Here is a 16,112-nt window from a genome sequence, read left to right as displayed (position 1 = left end):
TTGTGTATGTGCTCAAATCCTTCACAATTATGGAGTCAAATGTATTTTAGGCAACGCACGTGAGGTTTTGTCTCTTTCACAAACCTTTGACCCCTAGAAATAGTAGCAAAAGTGACACAGATATACATGAAAAGAAACTCTTGACCAGAAACTTAGGCTGTGTTATCTAGCTCATTAAACTCATTGGAAGATGCTTCTTTATTGGGGATGATGAAGAAGTTCTTGAACAGGAACTTAGGTTGTGTTATCTAGCTTAGTAAACCCTTAAATCTTAAGATATTCACAATGTTTATATTTTCTCCACTTATTTGTATCAATTGATTTTCTGGCAATCTTTTTCTTTCTATCATTTATTGTTCTTCATGTGTCAGTGTGACTATGATACTACTCATTAGTGATTTTCTTATGGACTATTCCACCTTGATGTGTGTTATCCTAAAGATGACATTCAAATTAATTAATTTCTACTATCACTCATAACATGAATTCTAGAATGGCTCTTGTGTAGGGGTAAATGTGAAGCAAGGATGTAAACCTAAGTTCATCACATAAACTAACACCTCAAAAGGGGTGTTGGTTCCAAAAAGCGCAAATTAGAAATTCAAGAGTCTGTCACTTCTCCGATAGGATTCCACAATCAGTTTCGGCCAATGAATGAGAATCACCTTGATTCCCCTGCACTTCAAGCTTCACTACACCTAGGCGGGTAGACCTTTACCTCAAACATTGACGACCCGATTCAAGGCTTTTCTATAGTGAATTTAAGCTTGGGAGTTATCTTGCTAGCAAGGTCTATGAACTTGATCAAAATGAAAGTGAATGTTGAGTGTTTGAATTGTATGATGGATTTGATGCTTGTAAGGAGGAAGTTATAGATTTTTTACTTCAATAATAAAGAGACTAGTGCCTCTGCTCATTCGGGCAACAGAGTCAACTTCAGTGCAGATTGTCACATACAACTTTATATAATTCTATGCACTTATACTATTTTTAGTGAACAGATTGTCCTCCGAAGAAACATATACAAATTAACTCTAAATGCCTAGGCAAGAAGACTAATCAGCACTAATAGTTGGGTCACTTCACTATTGAATGAGTGTAAGCACCCTTTGAATTTATCCAGGTATAGCTCCCCGTATATAGTTTACAATGAATTTAGATATGGATGCTTTTAACCAGAAAGCACAAAAGGATCACAAACATCTACCTGTAAATACAAAGTAGATGAGGAAGCACTAAATGACTACAAGAATATAAACAGCAAATGACACAAAGTCCATTTACCTAGACACATTACAAAGGACGAAATCAAGAAACATATTTTCCATCCTCTTGAGAAAGTGAAGAAACAAAGCTCTGAAAATATCTTGTAATCAAACGTATTCAAGAAACAGTGACAGTAAAATGCATTTAGAGAAAACTAAAGCAATACAAAGATCACTATTAGTGGAAAGAAAATTGCCCAAACTACAAGTTTTGATGTGCAATTTATCTTCCAAGACCTCCCTTCTCTGAAGTGCAAAAGATACAAAGATCCTATTACACAATTGCATCAAAATTACTATCTAAGGAAACAAAAATTCCCTTCCCTACATTACATTTTGAAAAATAAAATTTCTCGTCCTTGATACAAAGTTCAGAAAAATAACAGCCATGTTCCTCACAGCACAAAGTCTGATTTTCTTTCCCTTTGGATGGAAAATATGGAAAACTCAAAAAACCAAAAACACTAAAACCCCCTTTGCTGTAACACCAAGTCTGCAGCCTTAGAGAGAGAAGATGGAACCCCTTCCTATGTCCCTGTGGTTGCAATAAATAATCACGAAACCAAGGCCATTCAATTTTGTAACTGAATCTTGAATTTCCCTTCTCCTCATGTGTTTATCCCCGTGTTTCTATAACTTTCTCTTTCCTAGGATTAACTTTCTTTATCACACTATTAATATTTATAATGTTGCTCACATTATAAACACAACTTTATAATAGAAAAATGTATTGTTAAAATTTAATAGTGGGCCACAGTGCTAAAATTAATCCTTTTTGAATAAATTTGAACCTGTCTAAACACCATATAATTTGCATTATATATACACAGAAACACTTCCTTTGGTGTTTGACATATGTGTCACTACATTTCACCAGCTTTTCATAATGATCTCAAACTGTGATTCTTTCCTTGTGAACATGAACACCTGACCATATCTCAACTTTCCAAATGCTCAAAATGTCATCCTTTCAAATTGGATATGATGCTTAGGCGGTGACCATTATAACACACACCCATGACATATGCTTTAGCATTTACCAGGGGCTCGGGTATTTCATTTCCAGTATTCCCACTTCTGTTGAAGACGTTGACTCTTGAAGGATTTGGTTAGAAGACACTCATCGGGCCTCTGTACATATATATAAGAAATGAAACCTTGTTTTATCACCGTCTCGGGGCTGTCTATGAAGGAGCTTGCATTTCATTATGGAGAATTTGATTTATGGCTTCAAGTTGGGCTATGATGGCTCATTCTCAACTAATGTAGAAAGTCTCATTAATTAGAATGTGGCAGGGGAGCTTTCCATTGCATAACTGGGCCCGCTCACATGGCATTATGGGTTGTGGTTTCGAGCATTCCTTCATGGCCACAGTTGTGGTGCCCTCGAGCTTCTCTCTTTGTGTGACCTTTCTACCAACTCACTTCCTCTATTGCACAGTTTTCAATGGAGCCTGTTGGTCATATCATTATCCACCATGTGCTCTCATTCTGAATTTCACTTTACGTCTTCATCATAACTAATTACCTATCATAGGAGAATCATTTGGACATTTTTGCACTCGAGATTCTTCTTGTAAATTCAATCGATCTCCTCTTGCTGATCAGTAGCAAATGTCTTGATTCGAGCTCACTCCTTTTAACCCGATGTTGATCATGGCATATTTACATTGAGGAAAGTAGAGGGAATCAAAGTTTTGATCATTTTTGCCCTTGATAACCATTCAAAAATCACTATGTTTTTCACTGTTTGAAGAAGTTGAGAGGTGTGTCAGGCTTGGTCCTCTGCGTGAATTGACAACTGCCAATGAAGAGTAGGCTTTCAATGGTGACATGAGTATATTGTTGAGAAAATCATAGCCAGTGAGCCACAGTCAATTCTTTGTGATATTCTGGCTCACAATCATGACACATCTTCCTTTAATTTGTGGCACACTCTCTTATTCGTAATGGAGTTTGCCATTTGCCTCCATTGTGCATCACATAACATATATTGGATTGATTGTGCAGCGTCCTGACCAGCACTAGTGCAAATCGAGTTTCTTTCTCCATATTAACATGCATTCACTGGGTCCTGCCTTTTATAATTCCTTATTGATTATTGGAGAATATTCTCGGGCACAACTTAGGATTGATGATGGTGGGAACATTGCATATTGAGTTAAATGGTTTCTTGATTGGCATTAGTCCCTTGTCAGTATTTTCCTTAGTAGCTTGAATTCGAGCTCTTTGGAATACATATTCCATGGCCTTATTTATCAGGACCTTTGTAGAACTGATCTTCTTGCTTCACCAGTACATAATCGATTTGCTTTTTACAACAAAGTAACACCACTTGGTATCTCTATTGAAGACTTCGGCTTATGATCAAATTTTGGTAACCGTAGGCACTTTCATCATAAATCATTAGCATTAGAAATTACATCCTTTATTCAAGATTACCAACACAAGATATAGATCAATTTTGAGTACCCTGTGAATCACTTGATGAACGTTCATTATGTGGGCTTTATCATAAATTTCAGTACCAGTACATGCCATCCAGTTAAATATCATGACATCAATTTACTTTCACATATGTAATTAATAATCTAAACCTCGCATCATTCACATTTAGCATGTGTCTAAAAAAATTCACTTGATCTTCCTTAGAATCCATTGAGAGTTCTACTTAATTTGGTGTAATCTAAAACAAGACTCAAACCTGTAAGGTGACTTGCCTCAAACCATTTGAACCAAAAATGAATTAGAATGAACCATTGACTCTGCATGAGAAAATTTGAACCGATTCGAACCACTTTGAACTGCTTTGAACCGCTTGGAACCTCAGTTCAAAGTAGTTCAAGACTCCACACTGGAAGTTTAGAAACTGTGCCCATAATGGGTACTAACAACTATCAAGAATTTAATAACCAAGATGCAACAAATCAAGCATATATGCAATCTTAAATTAGTCTAGATTGAACTTTAACTCCTCTAGTAGGGAGACAAATTGAACACAGATACTACGGAAATAGTTCAATATTTCACTATATCTATCATGATCGCACTTAAGATGCTAAATGACCATGTCCACTTATCTGATATTTAAATTGTATACAAAATTTTAAAATGATTATAAAGGACGAATCATCTGTAGTTTAAATCTCCTTGCCTTAAAAAATAAACAAAGGACCTTTTATTTTATTATTAAAATAAAATAAATGAATTTATATTAAAAAGCCATATTTTGTTCCTTATTCCTCCATACATATGACTATAAAATACTCTCTTTAGAATATTTGTTTTTCGAATATGTCCTCTCTCATTTCTTAAAATAAATACCCATCTATATATGTCTTTTAATGTCAAAGAGACATGTCTTTGATAAAAGGACTGTTAGCATGAATGCTAATGCTACGGGGGAGCATTGCAGAGCATTGATATGATGACTGTGTTTGTCATTGATGACAACATAGTAATAAGTTTGTAAAGATTGACAGAGTAGTAGACTGTGATTTTTGTATTAAGAACAATATATTACTTATCTGTTAATGCACAGTTTCTAGCGCATACTACAGTATGTCTTTGTTACAAGGGTAAGTGCACAAAACCTGAATTGATAGTGTACGAAAGATATGATTGATCTATAGAGAACCGTATGGAAACAAAGTATTAAAAAAGCAGTTGCTATTCTGTGATTGCTGCAGTTCATCACAAATGTAGTGAAAGATTGTGCAATTAATTGGAGATAGTATACTGGTTGTTGATGATGTCAGAGAGAGCACATGTACGGAAGTTGCACGTGTTAAAGTTTGTTTATAACTATGAGCCGACAACATTAATTAAATGTGTATTCATTTAATTAATGCATTATAATTAAGTGGGAAGCTAACTCAAGGATTTATTATTGAGCATGGTATAAAGAAAAGATGTTTTCCATATTTAACATATGGAGAGTAGAGAAGACTTGTGAATTATTGAGCAGCAAAGCGCTATAGAAATAGAGTGACCTACCTATGCGTGTAAGTGACCTTAAGGGTTATTATTACTGAGTACAAAGTTCCATATCTGATTGCATGATCTGAAGGTGAAGAAGTTTGACATACTGGATAGAGGAAGAAGTAAAATCTTGTTTCGCATCTATTATTCAGAAAGGAATAGTACCGAGGTCAATTGGATAGTGGGTTCGTTGATTTGATCCTGAAGTTGTTTGGACAGTGGGTTTAGTTGCCTTCCACAACTCCTAACAGGGTTGGAATCTCCTAACAAGGATTCAAAGTCTTCTAACAGGGACTCATATGTACTATATGTCATTAATCAGACTCCTAACAAAGTCTAGCCTTTCACAAGGAACATTTATATTAGTACATCATCTTGTGGGTATCATTCCCACCGACATTTTCCCTCTGATCAAGGTTTTCCCTAGTCAACATATCTGGTGTCACTATGTATATCTGTCTTTCATTATTGCTGATTACATTGCTCACATGATTAAGTTGGATTTAAGTTGATATTGAGTGTGATAATTATATAGCTGATTCACCCCCCCTCAGTTGTGTTGTGAACATTAATTACTAACAATTGGTATTAGAGCATCAGGTCCTTGAAGAAAGGGTTTAAAAACCTAAGGAGATCTATGGTGAAAATGTTTAGAAAGGAAAGTCCAAAAATTTGATGGCATCAATTTCGACAGTTGGAGGGACAAGATAAAAACTCATTTTTTTTGCATGGGTCCAATATATTGTCTTGTAACCAAGGTATCTAAGGAGATTGCGGAAGAAGACGATCTTGAAAGTTTCACTGAGGAGCAGAGAGAAGTATTTATGTGCAACATAAAGGAAAGAGAAGCAATATTGTCAGCTCTACTTGAAAGTGAGTACAATAAGGTAAAACTAATCAAAACATCTCATGAAATTTGGAAAACTTTAGAAGCTCACTATGAGGGTGATACACATGAAAAAAGAGTTAGATTACAAAACTTGCATTGTGCATTTTAAGATGCTAGAATGATGGAAGATGAATCTATAAGAAGCTATATTGGAAGAATATCTAAGATTGTTGCAGGAATCAAATCCGATGATGAAGTAATATGGAAGATCTTGAAAAATTTGAAACCACCTTTCAAGACAGTAACAGATGATTCAGCTAATGATACCCTGTATTGAAAATTTCACCAAAGAAACATTGCTTGGTAGATTGGAAGCTGCAGAATTCGATCTGAAACAATCTGGAGAATTAGCAAAAGTTGAGATAGCATTTAGTGCATTAAGTGTAAACCTAGTCGAGCAAAGAATACAAGAGCACAAGAAGACATTGCCAGCAGTAGCAAAACTGCTGAGAAAAAGATCAAAGGAGTATCTCTTCTTGTGGAAAGAGAAAAAGATGGTAAGAATATTTTTTAAGTGTTGGATATATGCAATGAATATGGTCACTATGCATCTAAGTGTCCTAAAAGAGAAAGGAATTATAAGGGAATATTCAAACCTAGAAGACCTAGGAATTGCTTATATGCTAATGAAGAAGAAGAAGCAGAAGAATCTGATCAAAGAAAAAGCGAAGATGAATTGGGATTCGTAGCTATAAAGGAGGATGATCTTGAAAAAGAGATTAGAGAAGAAAGTGTACTGATTTCACAAGTTGAAAGGAAAGATTGGATCATTGATAGTGGTTGTTCACATCGCATGATTGGTGATATGAGCAAATTTGTCAAATTCAAAAGCCATGATGGAGGGATTATCAGAGTAGAGAACAATGTAGCCTATGACATTACAGGAATTGGATCTATTAGACTTGATGGTAAAACAAATACTAATAATGTTAACTTTGTTGATGGACTAAAACATAACTTGTTAAGTGTTGGACAGCTTGTGGACAAGGGTTACCAATTATAGTTAGTAATGACACATGCATCATCAAGGAAAAGGAAGGAAAATTGCTTGGTACTGGCACAAGAACTAGAGGTGATGTATTTCAGCTGAACATATTCAAAGAAGAAAGTCCTGCATCTAACAAAATAAAATTCAATACAAAAGTTATGGAAATTCTTGGTGAGTTACCAAATTTGTGTTAACAGAATATTGAGTTTACAGAGCCAGAATCCTTCTACTGCATACAAAGAAACAACAACACAAGCGAAGATAGATCCAGAACAGAAGATGATACAAAGATAAAAGAAGGTATTGATCTGCTTACAAGGAGATAACCTAAAGGTATGAAGTTTCTTTTTTGTTGGACATGTAAAGAGTTTGGTCATTTCTCAAGTAAATGTCCTAAGAGATTGAGAAAAGCTAGAAAGAGTTTTCTTTCTGATAAAGATGAAGAATTCTTGAGTGATTATGATAAGAGTAAGAAAAAGGAAGTAGTAGAAGAGACAACTTTGGTAACTATTGTTGATCTAGAGGCTAACCATGAAAATATGGAAGGACTTGCAGAACAATGTGTTGAGAGAGAAAGTTGCAGAGAATGAAATCAGACTAGATTATGTTAACACTAAGGAATAGATTGAAGACATTCTCACAAAAGCCTTACCAAAGGATACATTTGAGTACCTAAGAGGTATGCTTGGGGTTATGCCCTTACCTACTTCAGAATAGAAAATTCAAAAGTGCATCAGTCTAGGGAACGGAGCACCATTGTTAGACTAGATTGAATGCTGATGCTTCCTCAATGGGGGGGTATCTGTGATAAACAGAGTCAGCAAAGGACTCTTGGTAATTGGTAATTGGTATGCAATAATGTCTCTAGACACTTGATTTTTTTATGGATTTATATACAAAAGTTGTAAAGCAACAGACTGACTTGTGGTCATGCTGGTAAATTATTGTATCTTTGAGGAATTGAACCATTTGTGTATTGCCTTTGACATTGATGTCAAATGGGGAGAGAGTGACATGAAAATCATTCTATGTAGTTCAATTGGGAAGAAAGTAGATCATGATGATATAGAAGATATATATTTGGTATTCTTGGTACTTAGATGTTTTTCATCTATGTTGCCATCAATGCCAAAGGGGGAGATTATTAGCATGAATGTTGATGCTATGGAGGAGCATTGCAGAGCATTGATATGATGATTGTGTTTGTCATTGATGACAACATAGTAATAAGTTTGTAAAGACTAATAGAGTAGGAAACTATGATTTTTGTATTAAGAACAATATATTACTTATTTGTTAATGCACAATTTCTAGCACATACTATAGTATGTCTTTGTTACAAGGGTAAGTGTGCAGAATCTAAATTGATAGTGTATAGAAGATATGATTGATCTATAGAGAATCGTATGGAAACAGAGTATTAGGAAAGCAGTTCCTATTGTGTGATTGCTACAGTTCATCACAAATGTAGTGAAAGGTTGTGCAATTAACTAGAGACAGTATACTGGCCATTGATAATATCAGAGATTGTGCATGTATGGAAGTTGCACGTGTGAAAGTTTGTTTATAACTATGAGCCGACATCATTAATTAAATGTGTATTCATTTAATTAACGCATTATAATTAAGTGGGAAGCTAACTTAGGGATTTATTATTGAGCATGGTATAAAGGAAAGATGTTTTTCATGTTTAACATATGGAGAGCAGAGAAGACTTGCGAATTATTGTGCAACAAAGTGCTACAAAAGCTGAGTGACTTACCTATGTGTGTAAGTGACCTTAAGGGTTATTATTACTAAGTACAAAGTCCTAGATCTGATTGTACAATTTAAAGGTGAAGAAGTCTGACGTACTGGATAGAGGAAGAAGTAAAAGCTTGTTTCACCTCTATTATTTTGAAAGGAATAGTACCGAGGTCAATTGGACAGTGGGTTCATTGATCTAATCCTGAAGCTATTTGGACAATGGGTGTAGTTGCCTTCCACAACTCCTAACAGGGTTGGAATCACTTAATAGGGATTTAAAGTCTCCTAACAGGGACTCATATGTACTGAATTATTATCTTCTTTTATAATGTTATCTTGATTTTCTACATCATCTTTTTTTATTTTCATGCATATTTCAAGTGCCATCTCATTACAAATGTGTCTCTATATTATCACATGTATTTGCTTCCATATCATCGATACAATCATCACTGTAGATGGGATTGATTTCTTTTTCAAGGGATTTATTAACCATTACTTCATCTCTAATAATTGGTGCATTACTATTATTATTATTAGTAGTCGTATTTCCTTTCATTTTTCCCATGTGTGCTTAATAGATCTAGCTTTAAGTAGTTAGGCTTTATAGAAGGAACCAACTTTGATACCAATTGAAGAGCACATGATTATACTGAGAGGAGGTGCTTTAACCCCTATGTTTATGAGCACTGACTCACTAGAAGTTCCAACTCCTGCACTTCGCAACCACGACAAATAAATGCTTTCTTATATAAACTGCTCTTTTACAATGCTTTGTAGGCTATGACCTACTAGAGGCTCCAACCCCTATGTTTATGAACACCGACTCACTAGAAGCTCCAACTCTCACATTTCGCAGGCACTGGCCTATTGGAAGCACCAACCCCGACTACTATCTTCGTGAGCACCAACCCACTCCACACAAACTATTCTTCCACCTTGACAATGTTACTTACTCAACTTATGATGGATAAATTTATTTCGCAATTTATCTTCAATCTGATATTAACTTATCTTCAATTTGATTTTTATGGATGCTTTAAATATACACTCGTGACCATATCTTTCCCTTATAAAAGCAATCACAAACCTCCCTTGTTTTCCTTTATTATTCTAATAAACCTTCTTTTAATTCTTCTAACTCCACATGTTCTTTTTAGCTCTAACATATATATATAAGATTGATAATCTGATTTCATACATTTCTCATATCCTTTCTTATCTGCTACTTAAACTGAATTTTCACATAGGTATAAATATATGCATTCAGAATAGATCTAAATGTATATTATATTTCTTAGACCATTTCTTTGCTCCACACTCTCATTATTTCTAATATCCCTGCCTGAATCTTCTCTTTTGCTTCTCATTTTTCTTTGGTCCATTATTCTTTATTTATATTTTCTTGAATGGAAACATTATGTCTCCTAGTAAAGAGACACATCTTTCCATTTATAGTTGATTTCTTTTACATCTATTCCTTAATTAATCACACCTCTTTCTTTTGTTTATTTTCTTCTTAACTACTTGGTGACAATGATGATCTTTATATCATAGTTTTGATAGCTCTATTCATATATATCGCTGCCTATGTTGAGCAGACTGTAAGATTTCTTGAAGTCACCAATTATCGTCTCAATCTGTTTGCATATTTCCCTTGTAAGGTATCAACTCTATAACTTACTTTGAATAACTAACATGTATATTCATTGACCCTTACATCATTTATTGGTCACTGATTTCTTATTATGACTCATCAGAATTAGTGTTTTTCTTTTTTATATATATTCTCATAAAATTGTAGGGACATAACCCTCCACTACTAATTTAAGACTATAAAAAGGCAAAAACTCTTCTAGTAAAAGGCTATCGAGGAATTGGATCATGTTGGTATTGGATACCTATGATCTATATTTTAAAATACCATCTTATGTTATAGCAACCATTTCAGTATGCATGCTGTTATATCTTATGAATTTTGTAAGGTTAACGATGTGAACTTTTGAAAATTTAGATTCTTTATTTGTTTATTAAATTTTCCTTCTCTCCAACAAAAAATCCTATAGAGGTTAGTAAGGAAATAAAAATAAGGAGGGCAGATATAGGTTCCCCTTGTAAGTAGACCACCCCATGTTGGATGGATGTGCTCATACCACTTTTAGACTGAGGGGTGTTGTACCATGTCCTTGGGCTTAGTTGGGGTGAATGTTGTGTGGACACCCTATTGTGCTTTCCTCTCCAATCTCTACAATAGTTTGTTGTAGAAGTGAACCAAAATCATGGAAGCAATTATATATGGTTGATAAGGAGACACGAATAGGAATGGTAGAAATGAGTTTCCCTTCCAGCAGACTACCCCATGTTTGATTGACATGTCCCTCCTACTTGGTGGGCCAAGAGGTGTTGTATCATCCCCTTGGGCTTAGTTGTGGCTACTATTCTTAATGTGTTCTCCACTTCAACCCTTACTATGGTTCGTTATTGTAAATAATATAATAAATTAGGAAATTGTTTTTAAATTTAACTACTTATTTAGTTTTTGTTTACAATGATATCATATGTTTAATTTTAAAATACTATTTGTAAACAAATTTTGTTTTGGATAAAAAATAGGTATACTTTAAGTAGGGGATATTATTGTAAGAATTTTCCTTAGGGTAGAATTCACCCAAGATCAAGGAGCACAAGCACAAGCACAACAGTAGACCAAGAGTATGATCAATATGAGAATATATTATCTCAAGCATGTAGCATGTAAATACACACTAGGGGAGCCTGTATATAAAGGCCTCTAAGATGCATCTAGAATGTGTCTAGAAAGAACTAGGAGATAAGCATGACAACTAAGCACACCTCCTCCACAATGAGAGGATAAGCATGATGAGGTGTCTGAAGTCTGTAGATGTTGTAGACACCATGTGCTCAAATAAAGTGCTTACTCCTATGTGTAGACACCATGTGCATAATTAGAGTGCAAACTCATGTGTTGTCAACATGACAACTCATAAGAGTGCGCATACTCCTAGGTGACTAAAAAAAATATATATATGCATTAACCTAAGTAAACTTAAGTAAAGTGTAAATAGTAAATACTTAGTTACACCAACAATTATAAACAAAAGATAATGAATGCTAAACATGTTTTGATATAAAGAGCCATGTTACAATTGTCATAGCTATCCAGGTCATGACAAGTAATACCTACATTACTCCAAAGTACAGGACAATATCAGGTTGCTTTGACAGTTGACATAAAAGTCAGAATGGACATGTTCATTCTTTCCCATGTTTATGCAAGTGGAAGTTTTTCTAAGAGTTTAAACCTAGCAATCAGTGTATTTTACATTCTAAAAAAAAATCCATTAGTCTTGCATAGGTCAAGCTATTATAGGAGGTGCTATCATAGATTTGCAAGGGGGAAATTTTGTTGGCCATACTGAACAGATTAACATTCAAATGAATAAAATCTTGAAGCTTATGGTCCTTGATACATGTTAGAGGATTATAGTAACACCATTATAATTTATGCATTTGAAGAATGGGATATTTTGCAAGTTAGATCTAGAAAATATCTGAGAGAGCTTCCTATATTAAAGCACAATGTGTAGTCTTCGCCAACCCATGCAGTAGTGGAGGATGCGTTGTGCTAGCATCACCGGTCATGTTGAAAAGTTTATCCAATAGAATGCAGTTTATAAGTGTTGCTATCTAGCTCATGAGCAGAAACTTAGGCCGTGTTATCTAGCTTATTAAACTAATTTGAAGATGGTGATCCATTTAGTAACTAAAAGAATACATCCTCAATGTAACCAAACTATTGTTAGCACATATGTTCTTGCCCCATACTTTTCCAAAAGTACAGTAATGTAATTCAATTAGGGAGAACATTAACATGCAGAAAATTGCTCTCTAACCTAAGATATTTGTCATCATCTTGTGTTTTTATTTTCTGTTACAACTCCCTGTTCTTTCTCGTCTTCATCTGAAAGGTAACTTATGAAGCTTGTGACATTCACAAAGTTTATATCTGCTCCACTTATTTGCATCAATTGATGTACTATAGCATTCTAATTCCTTATATCAATTATTGTTGTGTCAATGTCACTTTACTACTACTTGTCACTGATGTCTGAATTCACTGGTACACCATGACAAATGTAATACTATAGATATCATGTACACTTATGAACACCATTCTAGAATGGCTTTCCAAGTTTAATCAATATCAATTACATGTGGAATACGAAAGAAAATTTGGATAAACAAATTTTTAAATTTAAGTTTGAATGAAAAGAATCAACTAACACTACATTTGATTCTTTGAATCACTATGATAGTTCTGCTAGGTTCTGGGCAAAAGTTAAAACCCTTCAATACTTTGAAGTTTGGACATTGATGCGAATCTCCTGTCAACTATCCTAGCCATTCTATTTGAGAGTTTCTAATGACTGCCTCAGCTCAATACACTACCCAAGAACAATACAGGATAGCTAAGTTGCTAGGAAGCTAGGACAACATATTTAATGTTGCTAATTCATGGAAAATTGCCTTGGAAATGAATGGCTCTTCAACTATACCACAGAAGAACTTTCTCTACACAATCTATTACCATTCAAAATACCAATATTTTGTAAACATTATCACTTCTTCCCATTCCACAATATCTCTATAAGCCTACAGCCACCATATAATTATTGCTTTAACGAACAAATGTTTCTTAAAGTTGTGGTATATGGCTGGCACATGCAAATGCACTCAATGTTCTTTTGAAGTAAACAATCTTTGATCTAGATATAGCTTGGGGCCCACAACAAAAAAACAAATGAGGATGATAGTTTTATCTTTAGAAAAATGATTTCACTTAGGGCTGACTAATACTTGTTCATGTAATAGCACTACGACCATTAATAGAAGACTTATAATTAGAACAATAACAGTAATAGAACAACTGGTATGGTTAGAAACATAACTAAATATTTTGGGTTGCTAAGAATAGATGTTGCAAAGAAAGGAAACTCAAAGCACAGCAAGGAAAATAGGGCAATCTCTATTTTATTATTAGTTACAATAGCTTACTAAACTAGATTATCATTACGTTTATTCAAATGTTTTCAAGGTCTCTAGAGTATGAAGAGATAGCAGGAAGAATTGACGAGGCTGAAGACAGTTTTATTTGCTTTAAAATGGGTCAAACAATAGCATATCGATAATGAATTTTTTTTAAAAGCTGTATGCATCGAATAACATTGACAATGTTTTGTTTTCTTAAGTATTCTAGGTAGCCATTATCAAATAAAGTTTTGGCTTTGAAAGAAACACACTATAAAATTTATATTTGTCTCATTTTTCAATTAAGTTTTTAAAATATAATTTTTTATTTCATATCGAAAGGTGTTTTGAGGGTCTTTATGTTATTTAGTTGGATATAGTGAATGGTACTTTAGTAGTAAGTGTAGATTTTTTAATCAATGTTCAGTTTTGACTAGTTATTTGAAAGTGCATCTAAATATCTTTTGTAATTTTAGACAATTTTATTTCTGTAGAAGATGCAGCATTCAGAATTTATTTATTAAATGTTTCTTAAAAAGTTTCCATCTAGTATTTAAAAATAAAAATAAAAATCTGTTGATTAATTACACTATTAAAATTTGTAAAAAACTTTATACAAAATATCATTTAAAGTTGTAGACCGTTGATCCTATCTCGTCTGATATTTTGCATATGTAAGTGCAAACAATTTTATGGAAGACATATTTTGCAGATGGCATTGTTCATCAATAGCGATGGTGAAACAGATCTTGAACAAGGACTGTTTGAACAAGGTGTTGAAGCCTTAGAAATTGAGGGCAGAAAATGAGAAAATTTTATCCAATAGGATGCAATTTATTCAATAGGATCATGTAATTTAGACTAGCACTATCCTGCAAATAGAATCAAATCATGATGATCAATACAATAGATTCTCAATCACATTGTCGAATTGCCTACAAAATTGTTGAGTATTGATGTTATTTACATATAGTTAAAACTCCAATTCCACCATTCCAACACTCCACCTTTGATTTTTTCTAGTTTTCTCTAGTTCTAATAAACATGATTGATGGATGCGATAGGCTGTTTTTAGATTTGCATGTATTTGAGAAGTCTTAGTTTAGATTAGGTAGTCTTTGTTCCACCGTAAGTCCCTTATGTAATTGCATAGAATAATGGTTGTTCAAACTACTATTATGTACTGCAAATTCTAGTTTTCTTCCTTAGACTTTTTGTTTGGTGATTATATATGTAACGAGTCTTTTTTATTATTATTTAGCTTCTGTAATAAAATCAAGTGTTTATGCTAAAAAATAGAGCTTCCCCTATTTTAGAATAGAGTTAGTTTTCTATTTTATGTATATTGTTTGTTATTGGATATAATTATTTGTTGTGGCTTGTTGTTACTATTTGGAATGCTATTTTGTTTTTGTCCTATTCTAGTTTCAAATTTTGCAATTGGTATTAGAGTCATAGATAAGATCTTGGATGTGTTAATGTTATAACCTAATAATCACCAGGTTTGTGAGTGCAAATTGCACTATCCCTAAAACTATCAACGTATGGCTTGGTATTTATATTCTCCTCTAGGCAGCAATTTTAGACTTATTAATATTGCAAAGAAACTAACACACCTTGTTAGTTATTATTTAATGTTAATTCTTCTAAACAAGTCGCCAGTTTTATGAAGAGGTGCTAAACCGACCAAGTTAAGGGATGTGTCATTTAAAGGTGACGTCCTTTAGTTTGATATTGAGGGTTGTGAATACAGTTTAGAAGGCACACAAACACAACTGTCTGTTCTTCTAAGTATTCATCTTCCAGCGAATTGGAAAATCAGAGATATTTTTATTCATTTAATATCAAGTATAGAGGTTTTGAACTTGCATCAAAGATTAGTGATATCTCCTTCAAACAATCTGAGTACAGATACTATTTTGTAGAATCATTCTCTACCATTAGAAACTGAACTTTAAGTCTGATTGAAGATCAGAAGAATTTGCAAAAATTTACAAGAGGTGTTCATAGAAGATTGAGATGAAGTAATGAGAGAAGGCAATTAAAGGTCTGTAGTTGAGATTGGTTATTTTGTTTGAAGAAACTACGATTGCAGCTCCAAAGAAGAAATTGCAGCAGAGAGAAGGTTGTTCCCAGGTAACTTATTTGTGTAAAGAAATTCTTTGAATTAATGGGGAAATCAGGTAAGAAGGTT

The 16,112-nt window shown here is 33.8% G+C and overlaps 1 long non-coding RNA gene across 1 annotated transcript in view; it reads left to right on the top strand.

Moving 5' to 3' along the window:
- The window catches only part of LOC149558339 (uncharacterized), a 46,992-nt gene extending 32,081 nt beyond the window's left edge, over positions 1-14,911 (top strand). The window contains exon 2 of the long non-coding RNA XR_016365017.1: positions 14,631-14,911. This is a non-coding gene — a long non-coding RNA (uncharacterized LOC149558339). The remainder of the gene's footprint in view (positions 1-14,630) is intronic.
- The last annotated feature ends 1,201 nt before the right edge of the window (positions 14,912-16,112 follow it).

This window comes from Cupressus sempervirens, chromosome 5 (assembly GCF_028749045.1).
Source record: "Cupressus sempervirens isolate cs-2001-9-10 chromosome 5, ASM2874904v1, whole genome shotgun sequence".
Classification (NCBI taxonomy): Eukaryota; Viridiplantae; Streptophyta; class Pinopsida; order Cupressales; family Cupressaceae; genus Cupressus; species Cupressus sempervirens.
Note: the sequence above shows the minus strand (reverse complement) of the source record. Positions and strands in the feature narration are given on the sequence as shown.